This window comes from Chinchilla lanigera, unplaced genomic scaffold (genome assembly GCF_000276665.1).
Source record: "Chinchilla lanigera isolate Chin_1 unplaced genomic scaffold, ChiLan1.0 scaffold00123, whole genome shotgun sequence".
Taxonomy (NCBI): Eukaryota; Metazoa; Chordata; class Mammalia; order Rodentia; family Chinchillidae; genus Chinchilla; species Chinchilla lanigera.
This window is the reverse complement of record NW_004955524.1, coordinates 2917954-2940156: the sequence shown is the minus strand read 5'-3', so window position 1 is coordinate 2940156 and position 22203 is coordinate 2917954. Positions and strand designations below refer to the sequence as shown.

The 22203-nt window shown below is 61.8% G+C and overlaps 1 protein-coding gene across 4 annotated transcripts in view; it reads left to right on the top strand.

The window, feature by feature from the left end:
- Crtc1 (CREB regulated transcription coactivator 1) overlaps positions 1 to 22203 on the top strand; it is a 55948-nt gene that overhangs the window by 445 nt on the left and 33300 nt on the right. The gene's annotated exons all lie outside the window — the stretch shown is intronic.

The following is a 22203-nucleotide window of genomic DNA, read 5'->3' as shown; positions in this document are numbered from 1 at the left end:
CCTCCCTCCCCGGCGGCGGTCGTGGGCGGTGCGGGTCCGCAGCATCGCTACCTGGGCGGGCAGGTGCTCCTCGGTGCTGCTCCTCGGGCGGGACAGGTGCCACCCCGCCGTGGTCATCGCACCGTTAGTACCTGACAGAACAGGTGCCACTGTTCCGCCGCTGCCTGGAGCGCACAGCCGCCCCGCCTTGTTGCTGCCCGCAGGGGCAGTGTCCCATATCGAGACTTCGGCAGGGGGCAGGTTCCCCCAGGCCATTGCCGCCGGGGGCACGACGGCTGCCACTGGGGCGTAGCAGCCGAGAGCTGCTTGGAAGCAGCGCTGGGAGCCGAGAGCTGGGGAGCAGGTGCTCTCCCATCGTGGGGACCCAGGCAGGACCGGGGCTTCCTCAGCATTGCCACCTGGGAAGGACAGGCGGCCCCACATGTTGGGACCAGCGGGGAGCAGCTGTCCTGGCATCGTTGCCCCTTGAGGGAGAGGGGCGTCTGCACGGTTGTCTCAGTCCTGCTTGGGTGCTGGGGCAGGGGCAGACCTGGGGTGGGCACCTGAGGAGAGCGCAGCTGCTGTGCCCGGTGGGGACCTGGAGAGGGCTCAAGAAGGGGCCGAGTCCTGGACCTCGGAGAGGAGACAGCTGTCCCTTCCCGGTGCAGCGCCTGTGATGGGGCCCTGGTGATGTTCCTCCCGCTGGGATGAGGACAGCTGGCCACATGTGGAGCAGGGTGGAGGACCGCTTTGCCTCAGCTGGCTGGGCACATTGGACCTGCTGGGCAGGCCGGGCTCTGCCAGGCTTCTGGTGGCCCGAGCAGGTACCCTGCTGTGTCACCTGGAAGCTGCATGGCTGGAGCTGGGCCTGGCCCTGCAGCCTGCTGTCCTGGCTTCCTCCTTGCTCTTGGCAGGACCCTGTCCCTCACCCCGGGCACCCGGGCAGTGTGTGCACGGGGGCTGCCACCGCCGTCTCTTGCCTCAGATGGAGCTTTCGGGTCACATTATTTTATGATCATTCCTCCCCAAGGTTGTCGCCTTATGGCCGAGGAAGCGTGTCTTCTTGTTTCTGTGGGTTTGTGTAGCACACATCTATCCGCGTGCTCACTCTTGGCAAGGCACTGCCTTAAGTGTGCCCAGGGCCACGTCTGTCCCTGCTCCAGGGCATAGAGAGAGGCCTGTCCACTTCCCTCCCTGACCCCTGCAGCCTCTGATCTGCTTCTGGTCCATGTGGATCTGCCTGCTTTGGACATTCTGTACCTGAGGGTCACACGCTATGTGGCTGTGCGTGTGGCTGCTGTCACTCGGCATCGTGTTTCTTAGGTTCACGTGTGTTGTAGCATGCATCAGTTCCTCACTCCTTTTCATGGCTGAGTAGTATTCCTTAGGTGGCTATGTGTCCCCTTTGTGGTTTGCGCATTGGTCAGTGTGTTTGGGAACATTTGAGGATTTGTGGGTGCAGTTCTCCTGGTCCTGATCCGAATTCCCATCTCTTCCCTCCCTCTGTCTGTTACCTCCTTTTTTCCTGGTCGGGAGCCACACTGTGGGCCGAGGTGAGCTTGCACTGGATGTAGAGAAACGGCTGAGTTTTCTGGGGAGCGATTCTGCAGCTGCTGTCCAGGGGACACTTGGTGGCATCTGTGGGCATTTGAGGTTATCATACCCAGTGGCAGCCTTCCGCACCTGAAGTGTCCTCGCCCCACTGTCTGAGCCTGAGGCTGTGATGCCTCCAGCAGATGGTGACCCTGTGGCTCTCCAGGGTCGCGCTGTGCTCCATGTCCTGTGCCACAGTGCGCCGGCTGGGATCAGTGCGAGCAGGCTCAGGCCCAGCTTGGCGGGCCATTGCGCATCCTTCGGTGGCCTGCTATGGCCTGGCACCTGCTCCTGCACGGACACCAGGGTGCTCGAACCTGCAGACAGGTGAGGCGCGGCTGTTGCTCTGACTCCTCTGCCGGGAATGTCTGAGGACAGCAGCCCTTTGCTGCAGGTGCCCGGGTCCTCGGCTGGGAGGGCGCCTGCCGTGCTGGGAGGGCTGTGGCCCTCTGCTTTGTGACTCTGGACAGGTTTCTTCACCTCTCTGGGCCTCACAGTCCACCCTGTAAAGTTAGGGCAGCTGATTCATTCACTCAGCGACCGTTTTTGTGCCCTGAGCGGGTATTGGGTGTGGGGACCCAGAGGCTCACGGGGCACTTGGGGTTGGGCGTCTGGGGAGCTGGTGTGGTCTTGGGAGAACCGGAGAGGGAGACATGTGGTAGAGAGGAAACCGAGTGACACTAGGGGTGGCCACCCTGGAGGGGTGGCAGGTGGGAGCCAGAGGTGACAAAGCCTGAAGAGTCCCTGGGCCTGGGCGGGTGCAGTGGAAGCCAGGCGCCACTGGCAGTGGGAGGGGCTGACCCGCTGCTTACTGTGGTCCCAACACCCTCAGATCCGACCGATGGCGGGCCAGATGAACTTGAAAATTAAAATTGTACCTGAGCTGGGTGTGGTAGCACAGCCCTGTCATCCCAGCCCTCGGGAGGCTGAGGCAGGAGGATGGACAGTTTTGAGTCCAGCCTGGGCAACTTTGCAATTTGTCTTAAAATTTAAAAAGAAAAGGGCTGGAGATGCACAGTCCCTGGGTTCAGTCCCCACCCAAAGGCTGTACTGAATGTATGCATGGGAGGCCATCTGCGTTTTTAAGGGCTTGCGATCTGTGGACTCGGGGGTCCTCTGGGGGTCCTGGATCCCGTCCCCTTTGGTGGGTTGTTATATTCGCAGCTGTGCAGCTGTCACTGGTGGCTTTGACATTTTCTTTCCCTCAAGGAGACCCTGTCCCCTCCCCCAGCCCCTGACCCGACAGCCACTAATCGGCTTTCTGTCTGGATTCCCCCATTCGGGACATTTTGTATCAGTTCAGTCGCACACCATGTGGCCTTTGTGTCTGGCTTCTGTCACCCGGTGGTATGTTTTTGAGGTCCCTCCATGTCGTAACCTGTGTCTGTGTTTTCTTCCGTTTTAAAATGTTTGGTGGTAAGACAGACACAAAGAGAAACTGATCACCTTGATCTTCAGTTGTACAGTGTAAGAGCCGAGCTTGGTGGCGCACACCTGTAAGCCCAGCACTCAGGAGGCTGAGGCAGGAGGATCACCGTGAGTTCGAGAGCAGCCTGGCTACAAAGTGTGACCCTGTCTCAAAAAGACCAAAAAAAAAAAAAGTGCACTCATGCTGTGGTCACCGTGCTCCTCCACAGGGCTGCGCACTCCCCGTTACGTGGGCGCTGGGGGTGGTTTCCACCTTCTCGCTGCTGTAGGTATTGGTGTCTTTTTTTTTTTGGCGGCACTTTGTCATTTTTCATTTTGCTATGTTGCCCAGACTGGCCTCAAACTCATGATCCTCCTGCCTCAGCCTCCTGAGTGGCTGGGATGGCGGGTGTGTGCTGCTGTGCCCAGCTGTGTTGTGTTTTTGGTGGATGTGGGTGTGTGTACGTGGTCTGTGCTGAGCAGGGGCACTGCTTGCTGGTTGTCCTGTCCCCTAGGAAGTGGTCATGGCTGTGAGCGGAGTGGACATGGGGTACGTGGCCACCTCAGCACCCAGGTCAGGGATGATGAGCTGGGCAAGGGGTGGTCAAGAGTGAGTGGATGTTGGTGGTGTTCTGTCAGCAGAGCCACCTGCTGTGAGGGAAGAGATAAGTGTTTGTCGCCTGCCAGCTGGGGCTCAGGGTCACTGAAAGGTGCGCCAGAAAGAGTCTCCGGTCAGCCAGGCGCAGTGGCATACCCCAGAGGTCCTGGGTACTTGGGAGGCTGAGACAGGAGGGTCACTTGAGCCCAGGTGTTTAAGACCAGCCTGCACGACATAAATGTAGTGAGACCTTGTCACAAAAAATAAGTGACAGAATACCCACGGTGCCCTGGCAGCATCTTCCTGTGACTGGTAGCTCTGTACTGCCTCCTGCGAAGCAGGCCCAGGCCACAGGTGTGGCCCTGTTGGGGCTCAGGTGATGGGGTGTGGAGGCTGCCCCCACGCTGGCCTCCATCCCGGCGCTGGCACCGGCGCCTCCAGGCCGGCTGCTGCCACTGCCGGGGCCATCTGCGGCCTCGGCACTCACGCAGGTGTCCCTGAGCACAGTCTCGACGCGGCTACCCCCTGTGAGCACAGCCTCGGCCACCTTTGTCACTGCTGGGCCAGGAACGGGCCCTGGTTGGAGAGGGGCTTCCGTGGGTGTGGTTGGGGTTGGGATTGGATGCAGGGCAGCCTCGTCTGCCCACCCTGTCCCCTGAAGAGAGGATGCGGGGTGAGGGAGAGACTGAGGTGGAGGTCAGGAGGGGCATGGGAGGCCACAGCAGGCCACAGTTGCGGCACACCTCCGCCTCCAGTGAGTGGGGCCTGGGGTCCTTTTGCACCCGCTTGTCTGTGGTCACTTGTGACGGCCGTTGGAGACCCTCCCAAGCTAGTGTGTGTGCCTAGCACCCCAGGGACACTGCCTGGTGGCAGGTAAATGCCCCTTAGAATCTCCTGCAGGGTGGGGGTCCCACAGCCTGGACTGGGGCCTTCGTCCCACCACTGCTGGGAACAAGGACCGGCTCCACACTGCGCTCTGGGGCTGGCGAGCGGCAGGGACAGGCACTGGGGCAGCCCAGGGAGGGAGCAGCTGCCTGCGTGCACCATGCAGTGAGAGCTTTGGATTGTGTCTTTTTCTTTTAGTGTTGCTTTCTTTTGTTTTTGGTGCCGGGAATCAAACTCAGGACCTTGTGCTTGCCAGGCAGGCACCGTGCCGCTGAGCTGTATCCCCGATCCTGTGTCTTTTTCTTTTGGCCACCTTGGGATGACGCCCAGGGGCGCATGCACACCAGCCAACCCACTGCCATTGAGCCACATCCCAGCCCTTTTGTTGTTTGAGCTGAAACGGACTCTTGCTAAGTTCCCCAGGCTGCCCCAGACCTAGACTCTCCTGCCTCAGCCTCCTGAGTAGCTCGTGTTACAGGTGTGTGCCACTATGCTTGGCTTGGATGGTGCTTTGAGAGTGGGGTCTGGGGGTAGAGTGGCCAGAGCTTCTCCAGGAAAGGGCAGAGGTCACCCTGCCCTGGATGGGCCTGGCTCCTGCTCAGCACCGCACGGTGTTCCGTCACCCGAGAGTGGGTGCTTAGTCCCCTTCCCCAGGAGGCGCTTTCCCCTGTCTTACAGATGAGGAAACTGAGGCCCTCAGCAGCATCCCAGCTGGGAACAGGAGGAGCTGTGTCCGAAACACAGAGCTGAGGCAGGAGGGTCACAGGTAGCTTAAGCAAGTTATCAATTTAATGAGACCTCGCCTCAAAATAAAATTAAAAACTAAGGCTAGAGATGTGACCCCGTGCAAAGGACCTGCATTCCGTCCCCACACGGAAAAGAGCAGGGCATGATGGAGCACCGCTGTGGTCCCCATTACTCAGGAGGCTGAGACAGGAGAATGCCTTGAGTCCAGGAGCTTGAGCCCAGCCTGGGTGACATCGTAAGACCCCACCGCAGAGCAAACCAGAAAACCAGGGTAGAGTCTCCTGTTGCTCAGCAGCCTGCTTTCCTCTGTGTGACTCAGTTTCCCGGCCACGCCCACGTTTCCCGCTTACACGGTCAGCCCTAAGGGCCGAGCAGGGCCCTCTTCACGCGTGGGAACACTGAGACGCAGCTGCATGGAGCGCAGCAGTTCAGCCTGGAACTCGGTGGTGTTGGCACTCACAGGTCACGCAGCGTCACCTCTGTGGCTCCAGGGCATTTCCACCCCCAGGAGGCCCTGACCTGCTTCCTGTCTCTGGCTTCCCTGGCTGGACCTGCCTGCTGTGGGGTCGCGCGTGGTGCAGCCCTGTCAGGCGTCTCCAGCTCGGCACCGCGGTTCGAGCTCCATCTGTGTGTGTTGTGGGTCTGGGGCACCTCCCCTTGCTAGCTGAGCGAGATCCACGCGTGGGTGGACACCTGGGCTGCTCCCACGTCCCGGCTGCTGTGGACGCCGTGCACAGGCTCTGCCCGAGCCCCTGCGCACACTCCCTTGGGCAGCGGGTGCCTGACTGATTGCTGGGCCCACCCACTCAGGGAGTCCGGGAGGGCTTTGTGGCCCTGCGGCGTGTGCAGAAATGGGGTGCCAGCCCGGGTGAGGTGGGGGTCCGTGGCCAGCCGAGGGCAGGAACTGTTGCTTGGGCTCCGTGCCTTTTCCCCAGGTGGCCCCTGGGCTTTCTTTCATTGTTTTTTACCATAGTGCTGGAGCGGGAAACCAGGGCCTCCAGCATGCCGGGCAGGTGCTCTACCATTGAGCTGCACCCCCCGGCCATGTTATCTCCTGTTTTGAGCCAGGGTCTTGTTATATAGTGCAGGCTGGCCTCAAACTCATGATGCTCTTGCCTTAGTTTCTCAAGAGCAGAGATTACAGCTGTGTGCTTCTCCTGCTTACCTGATGGTAGTCCGCAGTTACACTCTGTTTCTTGTGGTATCCCAGCACCCGCAAAGAAGCAGACCCTTTCATCTCTGTGCCGGAAGCTTGATGTAGCCTGTTTAATGACTCGTGCCAGTTGGGAGCCACCAGATTGATCGCTTAGCCCGTCAGGCCAGGGCTTGGCTAAGTACACCTGCTTTTGTAAATAAAGTTTTATTAGCATGTGGTCCACACCCACTTTGTTTATGCAGTGTCTATGGCAGGTTGTTTTTTTTTGTTTGTTTGTCTTTTTGAGACAGGGCCTCGATATGCAGTTCAGGCTGGCCTTGAACTCACTCTGTAGCCCAGGCTGATCTTGAACTTGCAATGATCCTCCTGCCTCAGCCTCCCAAGTGCTGGGATTACAGGCGTGCGCCACCACACCTGGCTCATATGGCACCTTCTGTGGGACAGTGGAGAGTTGAGTTTTTTTTATGATAGCAACTGTAAAGCCCACAAAGTCTTTACGGGTGCTGGCTGACCTGCAGTGCCAGTCTCACCCCAGTGTGAGGTTGGCTGACCAGAGCAGCACGGAGATGGGCAGGGTGGTGGGGTTGGAGGGAGGACGTGCAGGCTGCGCTGCTCCCATTTCTGGGGTCCCTGGGAGCCCAAGGGAGCAGCCCCCAGACTTGCTGTGATTCTGCTGTGTGGGCCTGGGTGGGGCGAGGGTTGTGAGTGGGGTCGAGGACTCTGCTTGTGGCCTTGCTTGGAGGTCCGGGCATCTGGGTTCCCAGCTAAACGGGACAGCTGGTCAGCTGGTCCTGGGTGGTACCACAGGTGGTCCTGGGTGGTACCCCCCTGTTGCAAGTGGACATGGAGGCCTCTCTCGAGGCCTAAGGCCCTCTGTGTTAGACCACGCTGGGTCCCGGAGAAGCCAAAGGGAGCCAGCGCATCCTCCAGAGATCCCGAGTCGGACAGTATCCTGAATGCAATGGTTTTTCGAGCACTGATCACATTAGCAGCAAGTCAGAGGGGCGCTCGCACACGGCATAAGCTGGGAGCTGCAGCCGTGCCACCAGTGCGGGTCTTCCTTCCGTGGCCGGCACCCCTGAGGACATGGTGGGGGGATGGCGGTGGGCAGTGCTGGGACTTGAGAAGCAGCGGGGAGTCGAGCGGGCATCTGAGTGCGGACAGCGGAGCGAGGCACAGGCAGGTGCGGGCCCGCGCGGCCGCTCTGGAGCGCAGCACCCGGCATGGTCCGCGTGAGCTGGAAGCCGCAGGCGTCCTCGCGTGTGCCGGGGAGTTTGGTGCACGCAGCGTGCGCGGATCCTGTGCGGTGCACGGAGAACTCGTGCTGGTCCTGTGGGGAAAATGCATTTTTCTTTGTATTTTTTCTTTCTAAAATGTGGTTATTTTGCGAGTTTCTTGGAAGGGTCTAAGATAGGCGTTGTGGCACACGCCGCGTGCTTATTGCACTGTAGGGTCGGTCATCCCCCAAGTCCTCGCACACGCACAGCCGCACGCTCATCACAGCGCGTGCGCGCTCTGAGCGCAGAGGCAAGCGTCGGGCGGTGCTTCCTGCTCGCGTACCCTCCTGACAGCCACTGTGCGTCCCAGCCTGGAGCACAGGGCAGCCAGCCACACCCTGACCCGCCCCTGGGTGCCCATCCATGGTGGCCCTGCCCCTCCGTGGGATGGGGGTTGGGGGGGGTGGTCAGTCAGGCCGCAGCTCCTGGACGTGCTGGCAGTGCGTGTGGCGCGAGGGGCGTAGTCTGGCCTGGAGAGAGGGAGGCCTGGGAGCTGCAGTGCGCCGTGTCCCATGGGCTGCTGGGCGGCTTTGCCTCTGGGAGCATTTGGAGGCATCGGGGACATTTTTGGTCATTTGGATGGGACAGTGCTGCTGGTGTTGAGTGGGTAGAGACCAAAGATGCTGCTCCGCCCCCCACAGTGCTCAGGGTGCCCCCAAGGGGAGTTTTCTCCCTAAACGCAGCCGTGCTGAGACTGTGTCGTGCTGGGTGTGCTGCAGGTTGCGGTGTGTGACAGGTCGGGGCGCCAGCCTTTGTGCCGTGTGCCATGGTTCATCGCAGGGGCAGCTGGTGCTCAGTCTCCTCCTGTGGGCCACGGCTCCGGGCTCTGCAGCTGGTCGGTGGGCGGATGCTGCAGCCTGCGGGGACCCCATATGTGGAGGAGACGGCTCCGCGTGGGAGGGTGCTGGGCTGGGGCGGGGGTGCCATCCGTGGGTGCTGGGAGCCGGGGGAGGCTCCAGTGGGGTGGCCGCAGGTGTGGCGCAGCGCAGGAGTGGCAGGAGTGACCTCCTGGGGTTGGTGTGTCTGCCCAGGGGATTGTGGCGGTGACCCGCGGTGGAGCGTGTGGCCACTCTGTGGCCCAGAGCAGACTGAGGCCCAGGAGTGCCCTGGGTGCGAGGCGGAGCTGGGCTCAGGGCAGTGCCGGCCCCAGTGTTATGCTGGGCCCCATCCCGTGCATCTGTGGAAGCGCACGGGGCACCCCTGGTCCTTCCTGACCCCCACAGTGCTCATGTTTGTACCCCGAGAGCCGCACATGCCCGTGTCCCTCACCCCTGCGTTTGCCGTGGTGGGAGGCGGGCTGGGGCCTGCAGGAGGTGGTGGTGACGGGTTGTTGAAAGGCCTGGGTGACCCTGGCTGCAGTGGGGAAGCTGGAGGGGACAGGGCGAGGGTGTCCCTGCGGGCCGCATAGCACCCCAACTTCTGGCCGGACTGTGCCTCTGACCACGGCCCCTCTCCTCCCCTGGGGCGCCGCATCCTGTGTGGCCCTGAGCAGAGGGCGCTCCCTGCCCTGGCCAGATGGGGGTCCGGATGTGCAAACAAGGGCGCCGCCACGTGCCTCGAGGGCCTGGGATGCAGGCGGCAGTGCTGATTATTTGCCGAGAGGCAACGAAGCGTGGCCGGCCCATCCCGCGGTTCTCCGATGGACACAGAGGGTGATGCCACAGGGGCAGGCCTGAGGCGCCTGGCCTGGGTGAGAGGGAGGCCTGGGAACCACAGCGTGCCCTGCCCTGCCTCCGAGCTCCTGAGATAAGGTGAGGCCATCACCTTGCAGGGCTGGGGCGGGCGGGAAAGCCCGTCCCTTCCGTGGTCAGTCTGCGCTGGCTGTGCGAGGCCCTGGGGACGCTGCACTGCAGGTCTGCTGGAGCCCTGGCATGGCCGGGCTGACCCTGGTGTCCAACAGCAGCTGTCTGCTGGAGGGGGCAGTTGAGTGGAGCCGTGAGGACAAGGTGAGCCCTGAGATGGGGTGCAGGGCCCCGCGGTAGCTGGTGGGTGCAGACCCGTGAGCCGAGGCCAAGGCTGAGGCCGGGCTGGGGTGCTGCTCTGCGGTGGGCGAGAGGCCTGGCGCTCATCCCAGCACTGCACAGCGCGGAAGGGTCAGGAGCCGGATCACAGGAGGGCTGCGAGTGCCACACGGCCACGGTCCTGCTCCGGGAGCTGCCGCGTGGAGTAATAATGTCACTTCTGCAGTGGAGACGACAGGTCCCGATTTCTGCACGAAGGTGCCCGCTGCCCCACGCTTGGGTCCTGGAGTCTGCCTGCTGCAGGGCTGGGCCCAGAGACGCTGGAGGGAAGCGGGCAGCCGCGGAGAACGCCAGCCAGCCTGCGCTGCTGTGTGGAACGGCCTGTCCCCGGAGACCACCGCCCCGCTCCGGGTGCTGTGGGGGGCAGGTCCCTCAAGGACCTTTTCTTTTTTCTTTTTCCGATGTTGGGAATGAAACCCAGGCTTGTCACTGAGTTGCATGTCCAGGCCTTTTTAATTTATTCTGAGATAGGGTCTTGGTAAGTTGCCCGGGCTGGACTTGGACTCGTGGTTCTCTGGTTCTCCTCCCTCGGCCCCTGAGCTCCTGGGGTGACAGCCACGTGCCACCACGCTGGCTTCTTCGAGCATGTCTGCAGGCTGCTGGTGTGTGCCACGGGGACCCGCCCCAGCCCCACCTCCCACAGCTGTGCCACAGGGAACCCACCCCCCACCCCCCTCCCCATGGGTGTGCCCCACAGGGAGCCCCCTCCCATCCCACCACCCCATGGGCAGAAGGAGCGAGGGCCGCCCATGCCATGACTTGTCAGGAAAGTGAGCCACTTCTGTGTCCAGACTCGTTACAACTGAAGAGAGAGCCGGGCATGGTGGTGCACGCCTGTAATCCCAGCCCTTGGGAGGCTGAGGCAGGAGGATTGCTGGGAGTTCAAGGCCAGCCTGGGCTACAAAGTGAGCTGAAGGCCAGCCTGAACTGCATAGTGAGACCCTGTCTCAAAAAAAAGACAAAACAAAACAAAGAAAAAGAACTGAAGAGAGAGCCCAAGGCTTCCCACTTGCTGTGTGCATCTGGCATGCTCTCCTGGCTGCAGAGGGTGGACGGTGGTGCCAGCCGGTCCCCTGCCCAGCAGTCTCTGCAAGGAAACATCAAAGTGGCCAGGCAGGGTGCTGGGTTGGTTCTGAGGCTGCAGCCTGGCACCAGACGCGGCCCGGGGGCTATGTGGCTGCGGGAAGGCCTCTCCGCGGCGCGGCAGCTCGGGGTCCTCACGTGCCCAGAGACAGCCCCTGCTCTCACTCCTCTGCACCGGGGGCAGCCAGCGTCCAGCATGCTGCGGGGCTCCTGCTGTCCCTGGGCAGGCGGGGCGGAGGCTGTGTCCAGGACAAGGGCCTCCCCTTAAGTTCCCTGAACCTGTGCACGCCCTGCCCTCCTCAGCCACCATGGCGTTGAGACGTGACCCTCTGCGGCTGGCTCTGCACAGAGGGTGCAGGAATGTGCTGCCTGTCAGGCCGGCCGTGCCCAGGACCCCTGCCCGCTCGGGGGCTCATGACTGCAGCTCATCCCACCTCCGCTGGCTGCTGCCAGCGCCCCCCCACCGCCTGTTCTCCATCTGGAATGAAGGCTGCAGAGCCCTCTGCAGAGAAGGATGGGTCCTGCGGCGGGCGAGCACTCTGCCCTGGCTGTCCCCGGCCCCGCAGGGACGCCGCCTGCACAGTGACTGCCTGGCGCCCTTGCATTCGCCTTCGCGCCTGGTGCGGGCCGGACGCGTCTCGGTGGCTCAGCGTGCTCTGCAGTTCCTGCCCGGAGCCACCTGCTCTGCGGAGAGCCACGCGTGCTCACTGCTGAGCCACACCACCGTGGGCTCACGTTTCATGTTTTAATTTGGGGACGGGGTCCTGCTGAGTTGTCCAGGCTGGACTTAGGACTTGAGATCTTCCTGCCTCGGCCTCCCAGAGTGCTGGGGTGACAGGTGCGTGCCGCCCGCCTGCTTTGGTGTGTGGCACCGGTGTGAGGTGCCACCTGCCCGGCCTTGGTGTGCCTCCCCGGTGTGGAGCGCTGCAGAGCCCTCCGCGTGCGCCTGCGGCCCTGGCTGCTCCTGCTCTGGAGAAACGTCTGTGCAGGGTCTTCGCAGACCATTTTAAGTCGTGTTGTCCTTTTGCGTATTCTGGATATTAATTCCTTATCAACTACGCGGTTTGCAGATACTTTTCTCGTTCGCCGGGAACGAGACCTTCCCCTCTGCTGATCGCGTCTTTGATGCACAAATGGTTTTAATTCGGATGAAGTCCAATTTCTGTGTTTTTTCTTTTGTTGCCTGTGCTTTTGCTTCAGGATCCAAGAAACCAGTGCCAGAGCCAGTGTTCCCAGGCTTTTCCTCCATTTTCTTCGGAGAGTTTTATGGTTTCAGCTGTGTGGCTTTAGATTTATAGTTTCAGCGTTCATAGTCTCAGTTCCATCTCCAGAGTTGCAGTTTTCAGCTTTACGGCTGTAACCTTTGGTCCTGGGTCCGTCTGCAGTTGGTCTCGTACGTGGTGTCCGGGAAGAGCCCGCTCCTCCTGCTGCACGTGTGTCTGAGTGACTTCTCTCGTTGCTGAGAGAAAGCACCCAACACCCAGAGTGCAAGGCGGAAAGGTCCGTTTAGCTCACAGTCTGGAGGTTCCAGTCCACACTCGGCTGGCTCCAGGGCAGGGTGGCGCAGGGCAGAGGGCAACACTTCACGGCGGGTAGAGGACAGCAAGGGGGACCGCAGCTCTTTCTGCCCTGTCCATCTTACCCAGGCACTCAGGGCGGGCGTCACTCCCGTGCTGAGTCCTAAGGCCCTTGATCCTAGCATTGCACCATGAATCAGTCCACCCGCACACGCTGTAGGCCCAGCCGCCTCTGAAAAGCCCCGGCTGTGACCGCAGGAGGCCTGGGGACCTCTAGACACAGTCCGTAGTGACACGGACACCCCGTGTCCCAGGCCCTCGGCGCTGTCACAAGCCGTCCTTCCTTGTCAGCGTGCGGTGCCGTCGCTGACACGAGTGCTGTGAGGCCTGATTCTGGGCTCTGTCCGAGCCCGCTGATCTGCACAGCTGGCGTTAGGCCAGTACTGTGCAGTACTGGGGCCGGCACCCAGGCCTCACACTGAGCTACATTTCCAGCCCTTCTTCATTTTTTTGGTGTCAGAATTCAAACTCAGGACCTTGCACTTGCCAAGCAGGCATTGTACTGCTGAGCTATATCCTCAGTCCTTTCATTTTTCATCTTTTTACAAATTTTTTTGTTTTGTTTTGTTCTTGTTTTTTGAGACAGGGTCTTGCCATGTAGTTCAGGCTGGCCTTGAGCTCACTATGTAACCCAGGCTGGCCTCGAACTCACAGTGATCCTCCTGCCTCAGCCTCCTGAGTGCTGGGATTACAGGTGTGTGCCACCACACCTGGCTCATTTTTTATTTTGAGGTAAGGTCTTGATAAATTACCCAGGCAGACCTTGGACATGCAGTCCTCCTGCCTCAGCCTCTGGAGTAGCTGGGATGGCAGGCACAGGCCGCTGTGCAGGCTCCCACTGTAGCTTTGTAATAATTTCTGAAACAAAAATGTGTCAGTCTTCCAGCTTCGTTCTTTTTCAAGACTGTGTTGGTTGGAGACACAGTTGTAGTAAAAGACTTTATGAACAAAACTCCGATTGCACAGGAACTGTCACAGAGAATCAGCAGCTGGGGTCTCATCTTATAAAAAGCTTTTGCACAGCAAGAGAAACCACCCACAGAGTGAAGAGACAACCCACAGTGGGAAAAAAAAATTGCCGGTTCTTCCTCAGAGAAAAGACTAATATCTAGAATATATAAAGAACTCAAAAAAAAAAAAAAATCCGACCCCCCAAATTTAAAGACCCAATCCAAAAATAAGCGTCTGAAATGAGTATACACTTCTCAGATGAAGAAGTAGAAATAGCAAATAAATATATGAGAAAATGTTCAACATCACTGGTTATTTGAGAAATGCAAATCAAAACAACACTGAGATTCCATCTCACCCCAGAAAGAATGAATGTTATCAAGAAATCAGCCAACGACAAATGCTAGAGGAGCCCTTCTCCAGTGCTGGTAGGACCGTAGACTGGTACAACCACTGTGGAAATCAGTGTGGAGATTCCTCAAAAACTAGGATGAGAGGTCCCATCCCACCCAGCTATTCCCCGTCTGGGTATCTTCCTGGTATCTTACTGAAAGAATTAATAGTATACCACAGTGATACGTGCACACTCATGTTTATAGCAGCACAGTTTGTAATAGCTAAGTCTTGGAAACAGCCCAAATGCCCATCAACTGGTGAATGGATAAAGAAGATGTGGTGGGTTTTTCTTGTACAATGGAGTGCTATACTGCCATAAAGAAGGAAATGCTGGAGACATTTCTAGTTAAATGGATGACCTTGAGAGCATAGTCTTAAGTGAAATAAATCACACACACATGTTCAAATATCACATTGTGTCTCTGGTGTGAGAAATCAAAAGTGTAAATAAGGACCAAAATGTATAATAGATATTGGGAAATGGGGAGAAAATGTTCAAATGAGGAGAGGAACAGGGGAGGGGGGAAGGAAAAAGGAACAAGAAAATAAAAGCCTGCAAGAAAAAAATTGAAACAGCTCTAATAAATAAAGAGAAGAAGAGTTGAGGGGAGGGGGCGGAGTGGGGAAAAAACAAACAAGATCTATCGTGTGCAGGCACCAATTCCCCGTGACGAACGTGATCACTGTCTACCTAAAATGTACCGTAGAAAAGAAACCATGGCAGATACCTGAGGTCCCCCAGGGGTTTCATGTGAATTTTAGGGGGGGATTTTCTGGCATTTTCTGTTGGCTGAAATGTGAGGTTTTGGTCGGGGTGGAGGCATAGACTGTGTCAGGCAGCATTGTATCTGAACAGCAGTAACTCGCTCTCCTTGCTGTGTGGCCCTGGCACACACCTAGCTGGCCCCTGGCCCCTGTGTCTGAGGTGCCCTGCGGAAGGGCTGCTCTGTCTGTGGGCCAGCACTCAGGGCTCCCTGCAGGAGGGCCGCCTGGAGGAGGAGGGCTCTGCGCTGGGACAGAAGGGACAGCTCCAGCGGGGCAGTAGCGCACCTGTCATTGAGCTCCTCAGGAGGCTGAGACAGGAGAATTGCAAGTTCAACACTACCCCGTGCTATGGACCTAGTGAGACCCTGTCTGGACATAGAAACGTAGAAAGGGCTGTGCTTGCAGTGGGGGAGCACTTGGCCCGCAGGGATGAGGCCGTGCGTGCACAGAGGGGGCCGCACCTGCTGGGGCCAGGGAGCGGGCGTTCCGGGAGCAGGCGTGCGGCGGGGGGCGGGGGCATGGACGCACGGCCCGGCTCTATGGGCTTCTGGGCACAGGAGGTGCGGGGTGCAGAGTGCTGCAGTGCGTGGTGAGCTGAGCTGTGTGGGGTCTTGGGGCTGGGGAAGGAGCCAGGGGCAGTAGGGAGGCCGGGAGGGAGCTGGCAGGGTGTGTGGGTGCCCAGGGCGCCTTCCGTGGCTGGGCCCTGCGCTCCTGCCCTGCGCATCCCTGCGGTGTGTTGTGGACCTGTGTCCCTGTCCCAGGAGAGTGACACTCACACGCAGGCTCCCCCAGCCCCCGTCCCACCCTCAGGGCCCGCCCCGCCTCAGCTGCCTCTCTGCACTGCAGTCTGTTCTGTCGCCCCACCGGGACCCCAGGACGGCCTCCTTGCCCACCCGCCCGGCTCCATCCCTTGCGCCTCTTGCCCAGGAGACCGGGGCCTCTATGGCCCCCAGCCTCCGTCCGCAGCAGGTCACCTGGAGTGGGCACAGTGCGTCCTGGCTGCACACGTCTCGGCCTCCGTGCCGAGGGCTTCTGTGCTCTGTCCCCACCTGGGGACAGTGCCTGCCGGCTCACTGACCCTCCCTCCCCGGGAGACCTGTCCCAAGGCTGGGCCGCACGTGCAGGATTCAGCAGGGCACTGTCAGGAAGAGTGCATGCCGGCTGGGCCAAGCCCTGCCAGGCTGACCAGCCTCTCCTGTGCACGTGCCCATCCCTACCGATGAGGTCCTCTCCTGGGCGCCGCAGGCCTCCAGGCATGGGGACTGTGAAGGTGGCGGGCATCTGGTTCGAGATGACATCCCAGCTCCACACCTTGCTGTCCCTGCCTCCCCAGAGGGCACCGCCCCTCCGCCTGGGGTCGGGCCGCACAGCTGCTAGGCTGCGGTGAGAGGCAGGGCCCCAGCTGGACTCCATAGCCCCAGCCTGCAGCACCCCCCGCCCCGGCCCTTGGAGTTGGAGCCGGGAGTTGGGGATCACAGAGCCCTCCCAAGGGAGGGCCCGCTGGCTGCCTGTGGGCATGGCTAGTGCATCAGGGAAAGTCAGCAAGTCTGATAAGAAAGTGAATTAAAAAACAATTGAAAGTTGGCCGAAGTTTGCATTTCTTGGATGTGTCCCTCGGCCCTTGGGAAGGTCGCAGCTCCTGCCTGCCGGGGTGCACCTCGGGGTCTCGACATGCTCCAGCCACCCTGGGAGGGGCCTGTGGTGGCGGTGTCCCCAGGCACTTGTCTGTGTTCCTCTTCCACGTAGACACGGGGCCCTGGGCTTCCTGGCCAGGCCACGCTGAGCCAGCCTCGGTCCTTGTGGTCGCCTCCCTGCAGCCAGTCCCGGGAAGGCCGTGGTGGTTTCCCTCACGGCGTTGGGAGGGGAAGCACGCGATAGGAGCCGAGCGCGTTCTCGAGGTCGAACAACGCCTCTCCCTGCTCCCCGAGCGTTCGCACCCCAGACAGAGCCCCGTCCCCCAGGCCATCCCTCCTGGCCTCCCCCTGCGCCGGTCTGCTTCTTGCCTCTGGATTCGCCTTTGCCAGACATGCTTGTCAGCCTGGTGACACGCCGCGTGGCCGCACATCCGGCTGCTGTCACTGTCGGCTCTCGGGGTTACCTGTGCTGCGGCCTCAGAGCTTGGTCTTCCTGTGGCCAAGGACCGACCCCTGGCCCGTGTGATTAGCTGGCCCTCTGAAGGTGACATCTGGGCTGTTACTGATTTTTTTAAGAGTACTGAGAATTGAATCCAGGGCCTTTGTGCTGAGCTACATCCCCCCAGTCCTGTTTAATTTTTCATGGGACCCTCCTGATTCAGCTTCCCGAGTGCTAGGATGACAGGGGTGCTCTGTGGTGAGGGCTTGGCCATGCTGCACCTGTGTGGGAGAAGCACAGGCCCAGGGACGTTGGCGGCACCAGGCGCAGGGCCCCAGCTGTGCTGCAGCCCGGAGCCCCTTCTGGCCACCTGGCTGCATACCCGACGGGCACCCATGGCAGAAGTGGGGTGTGAGGAGGCGGTGTGGAGTGCTGGCCACCCGAGGTGTCTGCTGCGGAGAGCCTGGCAGTCCCCTCCCTGCCCTGCAGCAGCCTCACCCAGTGACAGCAGCCCTGGCTTCCTTTGGGTGGGCTGTGCTGTCCCCTGGGCCCTGCTGGGTGGCGAGTAGCAATGCCTGCCGGGTGCCGCACAGCCCACGCTGGCCTCTGCTGCCTGTGTGCTGTTGAGCGGCTGTGTGCGCCAGGGTCCCTGCCCATGCCCCTACGTGGAGCAGGGCCGGGCTCCGCAGGAGGCATTTGGAATCCAGACAGCCTGTCTGCAGCAAGCGGCCCATGTGCGCTTGGACAAGAAGTAAATCCGAGGCTTCTGGGTGCCTCCAGCACCCTGTGGCCGGAAGTCTGTACCCAGCGTCCACTCGAGCAGGTGGCCGCCTGGACCGAGGAGGCCAGAGCGTATGCCCTGTCCGCTCACGGGGCTCCGCCTCGCCTCTGTCCCCCATCCCGCTGTGTCCCTGGTCTTACCCTGGGCTGCAGTGTCACTCCGGGGCCCCTTCTGCTCTGGCCTGTTCCTTGGGGAGGGTCCCCGCGGAGAGCACCATGCGCCTGCCCCTCCTTGGGTGGCCACCGCGGGCCTGCGAGCTGGCTGGCTCCTGCCTGTTCGGAGGCTGAAGTCTGGGGCCTGGTGCGGGCAGGCCGAGCCTTCCCCGGACTCCGGCGGAGGGACCCGCCCGCCCTTCCCAGCCTCAGGCTCCTGGCCTCTGTCCCTGTCCTCCCTGGGCCTCTCCTGTGCTGCTGTCCTTGTCTCACAAGGACACTGGCCACTGGGTCAGGGCGGGACTGTGACGCGGCCCCCCGGAGCCGTCCTGTAAGGCGGGCGACGCAGCGCAGCGCCGGCGCAGCCTGTGTGAGGCCAGTCCCCTGGTGCCGCAGCCGGGCGAAGACCTCCGTCGGGTTCGGGTCTCGGCCCCCAGCACGGGCCTGCCTTCCACGCCAGCGCTCGTCCCTGCTGTCTTCGTCCCCGTGTCCCTGGGGTGATGGCTGGGGGTCCAGGCAGGTGAGGTTGCACGGGGCCCACCCCACCTGGGCCCGCACCTCGACTTGTCCCAACTCCGCTGTGGCCAGCGCGCCTTCCCGCCACGCGCCTGGGCGGCCTGGACGTGTGCACGGTTGTGTGGCTCTGGGGCACCCTCGGGGAGGGCTCCATGCCGCAGGCCAGAACCAGGCTGGGCTGCGGTGGGAAGGGGCTCTGAGGGCGCCGGGGCTTGTTGGCGGCCCGTGTCCCTCAGTCCTGGGCTGGGGAGTGCTGCGGCGGGAGACTGAGCAGGCGCTGGGCCAGCGTTGGGGGGGGCCCGCTCCTGCAAGCAGTGGGAGCGGTGTGGGTCACACCTCAGCCTGTTCTGTTGCCCTGACGCCGCCCCTGGACCCGGTCACTTAGGGGTCCCGGAGGCACGTGGAGGCGTCCTGGGGCTACAGGGCGGCGGGGCTCAGGTCCCTCCTCTTACAGAGCTGTTAATGCCACCGGGGCCACGGCCACGCCCTGGGCACGGCAGTGATCCTGAGCCCTGGGAATTTGGGCTATGATTGCTGCACAGAAGCTGCTGAGGGAGTGGGCTCAGGCACGCAGGTCGCACGCCCGTCTGTGCGCAGGGTGGGTGTGTGGCGGTGTGCGCATGGGTGTGGGGAATGTGCGGCGGCAGCAGGTGTAAGTGTGCAGATACGTGGGTGTGCACAGCTGCAGGGTTCTGTGAGCGCGTGGGAGTGCCTGGTGGGGGATGGGTGGTGGCCAGGGGGTTGCCCACGCTGGTGCCCACCCCAGGGTGCTCTGCTCGTGTGGGTCCAGGTGGGTGCTGGTGGCGGCCCTGTGATCCCTCATTGGGAGGGTGGTGACACGGTCCTGGCCCCGGGCCCGTGGTGCCCCTGGCTGTGGCAGAGGGCCCTCACCTCACACAACCCCAGCCCAGGGCTGCTGCTGCGGTCCGCGCTGGGGGCACGGGGGGTGCGGCCGGCTCAGGCCGAGGGTGTGGTCCCAGGGAAGCGGGCAGAGGGGGCCCAGCAGCGGGTGCAGAGGTGATGGGGAGCGGCAGGGCCCCCTTGTGGTGCCCTCACAGCTCGAGCTGTTTGCCGGGTAGAGTTCGCATCGTGCGGGAGCCGCCGTGCGCAGAGAACAGCGCAGTGCACTGCGCGCTGCCGCGTGGCACAGCCAGCGTCTGTCTCGTCCCAGGCATTCCCGTCCCCGCCAGAGGAGAGCCTGTCCCTTGGCAGCCGCTCCCCACCCTCCTCAGCCCTGGGTCCCTCTGTGTCTGCTCCTCACTCGGCGTCAGGGTCCAGAGGTGCCACCCTTGTGATGGAGTTTGTCAGCATGTCGCTTCTGTTCCTGGCTGAGTAATACTCCGTGCTGTGGACACATCACCATTAGGCACATTGATGGACACTTGCAGGCCCCTTTGACTTGTCACTCCTGCTGCCTCTAGCCTGCGTGCACGTGTGTGTGCGTGTGTGCGTGTGTGTGTGTGTGTGTGTGTGTGTGTGAGAGAGAGAGAGAGAGAGAGAGAGAGAGAGAGAGAGAGGGAGAGAGGGAGGGAGTTTTCCTTTCCTTGAGGCCTGTGGTAACTCGTTTAAACTTCTCAAATTGCCAAGCAGGTCGGGTTTTATTTTAAACAGCGTGGAAACCTACTGGCATGTTTAAAAAAGGAGAGCGACACCGTTTGAACTGAGTTAGTAAAGGAGAGGAGAGGAGCAAGCCTGCGGCAGCTGCGCACAGAGGCTTCTGCCCGGGACGAGGTGGCAGGCTGTGCGGGTGGCTGGGCCGAGAGGCCGGGCCGCGCTGCCGGGCAGAGGCCGAGCTCAGGACGGTCTCGCGGGGTGAGGGGAGGTGCGGCGGGGACCGCAGCCTGGCGCTGGCCTGGGGTGCAGTCTGAGGACCAACTCGGTGAGGCCTACCTGGAGCCTGGGCCCAGAGCGTGACTGAAGGGACCGTGCCCAGGGGTCCTGGGTGAGCCCTGGTGGCCCCTCCGGCCTTCTGGGTCGTGTGATGGCTCTGCGTGTTCTTATGCAACGTGCCACCAAGCTGTGCCTGAAAAATGGAGCATTACAGCTATTTTGGGCTCGTGGTAAGGAGGGCAGCGCACTTTTGTCTTACCTACCCACGCTGTCCTGCAGGGGGCGGTGCGCCGTGCTTCTGGGAGAGGTCTCTGCCAGCAGCAGGCAGACCCGTGACACTCCCAAAAAGTGTTTCTGAGCTAGGCACAACGGCGCAAGCCTGCAATCCCAACACTCTGGGAGGCTGAGGCAGGAGGGTGCCGAGTTCAAGCTCAGCCCGGGCAACTGAGGGAGACCAGCAACTTAGTCTCAACAAAAAAAGGTCTGGGAGGCAGCTCAGTGTGAAGGCCCTGGGTTCCTTCCCCACGTCCCGAGGGAGGGCCCTGTCCCGCAGCCGAGCGCGGTGTCTGGGAGCTGACAGGCGGGCAGTGCTGCCTCACTCGGGGATGGCCGGGCCCCCCACCGCGGCTGGGCTCCACTCCCTGAGGCTGGGTCAGGCACTTGTCAGAAACCAAGCTTGATGTTTTCAAGATGGCTTGTGGCCTTGGGAGCCCCAGGCTGTGGAGGGGCGTCCTCCGTGTGGGCTCCCTGCCGGGATGAGGGGCCGCTCTGGGGAGGCAACCCTCCCTGCTGGTGGTTTGCATTCTTCAGTGGGTACGGGGATTTAAAATTAAACTGCACAGGATCTGTTCCCCCAGCTACAAATAGAGCAGCGCCCGCATGTTCCGGGCCGCGTGTGCACCCAGGGCAGCAGTGGGACCCTCCTCTCCTTCCACGCCACACGCTTGCTTGTACGCAGGCTCCGCTCACCCTGCTGGCTGTGGCTTTGTGACAAGTTACCACGGTGCTGGAGGCCAGCACCCCGGGCTGGAGCGTTGGCAGGATGGGCTGGGATGGGACGCTGGGTCGCGCCCCTGGCCTCCCTGAATGGGTAGTGGTGCCTGCTCCTTACTCGGGTATGGCGGCCCAGGTCTCCCTCTCTCGCTGCTTGCCCCTGGCCCGTGGCCCGAACTGCAGGTGTTGTGGCCCTGCATAAGGAATTCATCCTGACCCTCAGCAGGGACGAGGAAACAGGCAGGTGTTTAGGAACCTGCCTGGGCCCTTGGCCAGGAAGGAGCAGACCGGGGCCCAGGTGCAGGTGGTGGGCACACTGGGTCCCCGCCCAGGCTCATGGCAGCAGTGCCATACGCCATGTCCCCAGGTGGCAACCCCGTACTGGCATGATTGGGACAGGGCTGTGGGTGGCGTGGGGCAAGGTGGGGGGCCCTAGATTTGGGGTGGCCTGAGTCCAGGGGTAGGACACCTTGTAAAAAGAGGCGGGCGACACAGCGACACCCAGCAGTGGGGTCACATGAGGACGGGGGCGGGGGGACCAGCATGGAGGCTGAAACTGGGCCACCAGGGTCCGCAGCGGTGGGGTCAGTGACTGTGCCTGCGGTGACGGCCATGGAGGCCGTGAGTGGTTTGGGGTCAGAGTGCCCTTTGGGGCCTTTACGGGGTCCTGCGGCCGTGACCACTTCCTGGTTCTAGAGCACCCCCACCTGCAACAGAGCACTGTCCCCGTGGGCGGTCCCCGCGTGGGCCTCCTGTCTCTGCAGCTGTGCCCACCGAGCCCCTCCACGTCAGCAGGGCCACAGTGAGGTGGCCGCCCCGGCCCTCGTTTTCAGGCTCATCTGCACCTCAGCAAGCACCCGCGCCGCACCCCTTCCCTGCTGCCTGCGCCGTGCCCACTGAGGGGCCGTCCTCCTGCGCAGCCATCCGCACACTCGGGCGCTTCGCTGTGGGAGCAGTCCGCCCTGCCTGTGACTCGGTGTCTGCCGGCCTCCAGTCTGCCCTGGACGCAGTGCTGCGCAAGGGCAGAGAGCAGAGCGTGCGGGGGGTGGGGCCGCAGCTGGGTCAGGGTCTGCTTGGCGGTGCAGACAGCTTTGTGGGGGCTCGCGGGGGGGGGGCACGGAGGGGGAAGGGGAGGTGCCAGCGTCCCTCCAAAGTCACGCCCATGGCCTCCGTCCTGCTAGGCCCCACCGCTTAAAGGGGCCACCTGTGCCTCCGCATTCCTAGAAGGGGGACCCACGGGTGAGAGTGACGTGGGGCTGCCGTGCTGTAGTAAAGCACCACCCCCAGTGACGAGCTGTCCCAGGACCGCACACCCCCAGGGCTCCGGGGAAGCCCCTTCTTGGCCACCTGCAGCTCCTGGGGGCGCGGGGCGTCCTTGTCCTGTGGCTGCATCCCCACCTGCCTGCCCTCATCTCAGCGCCAT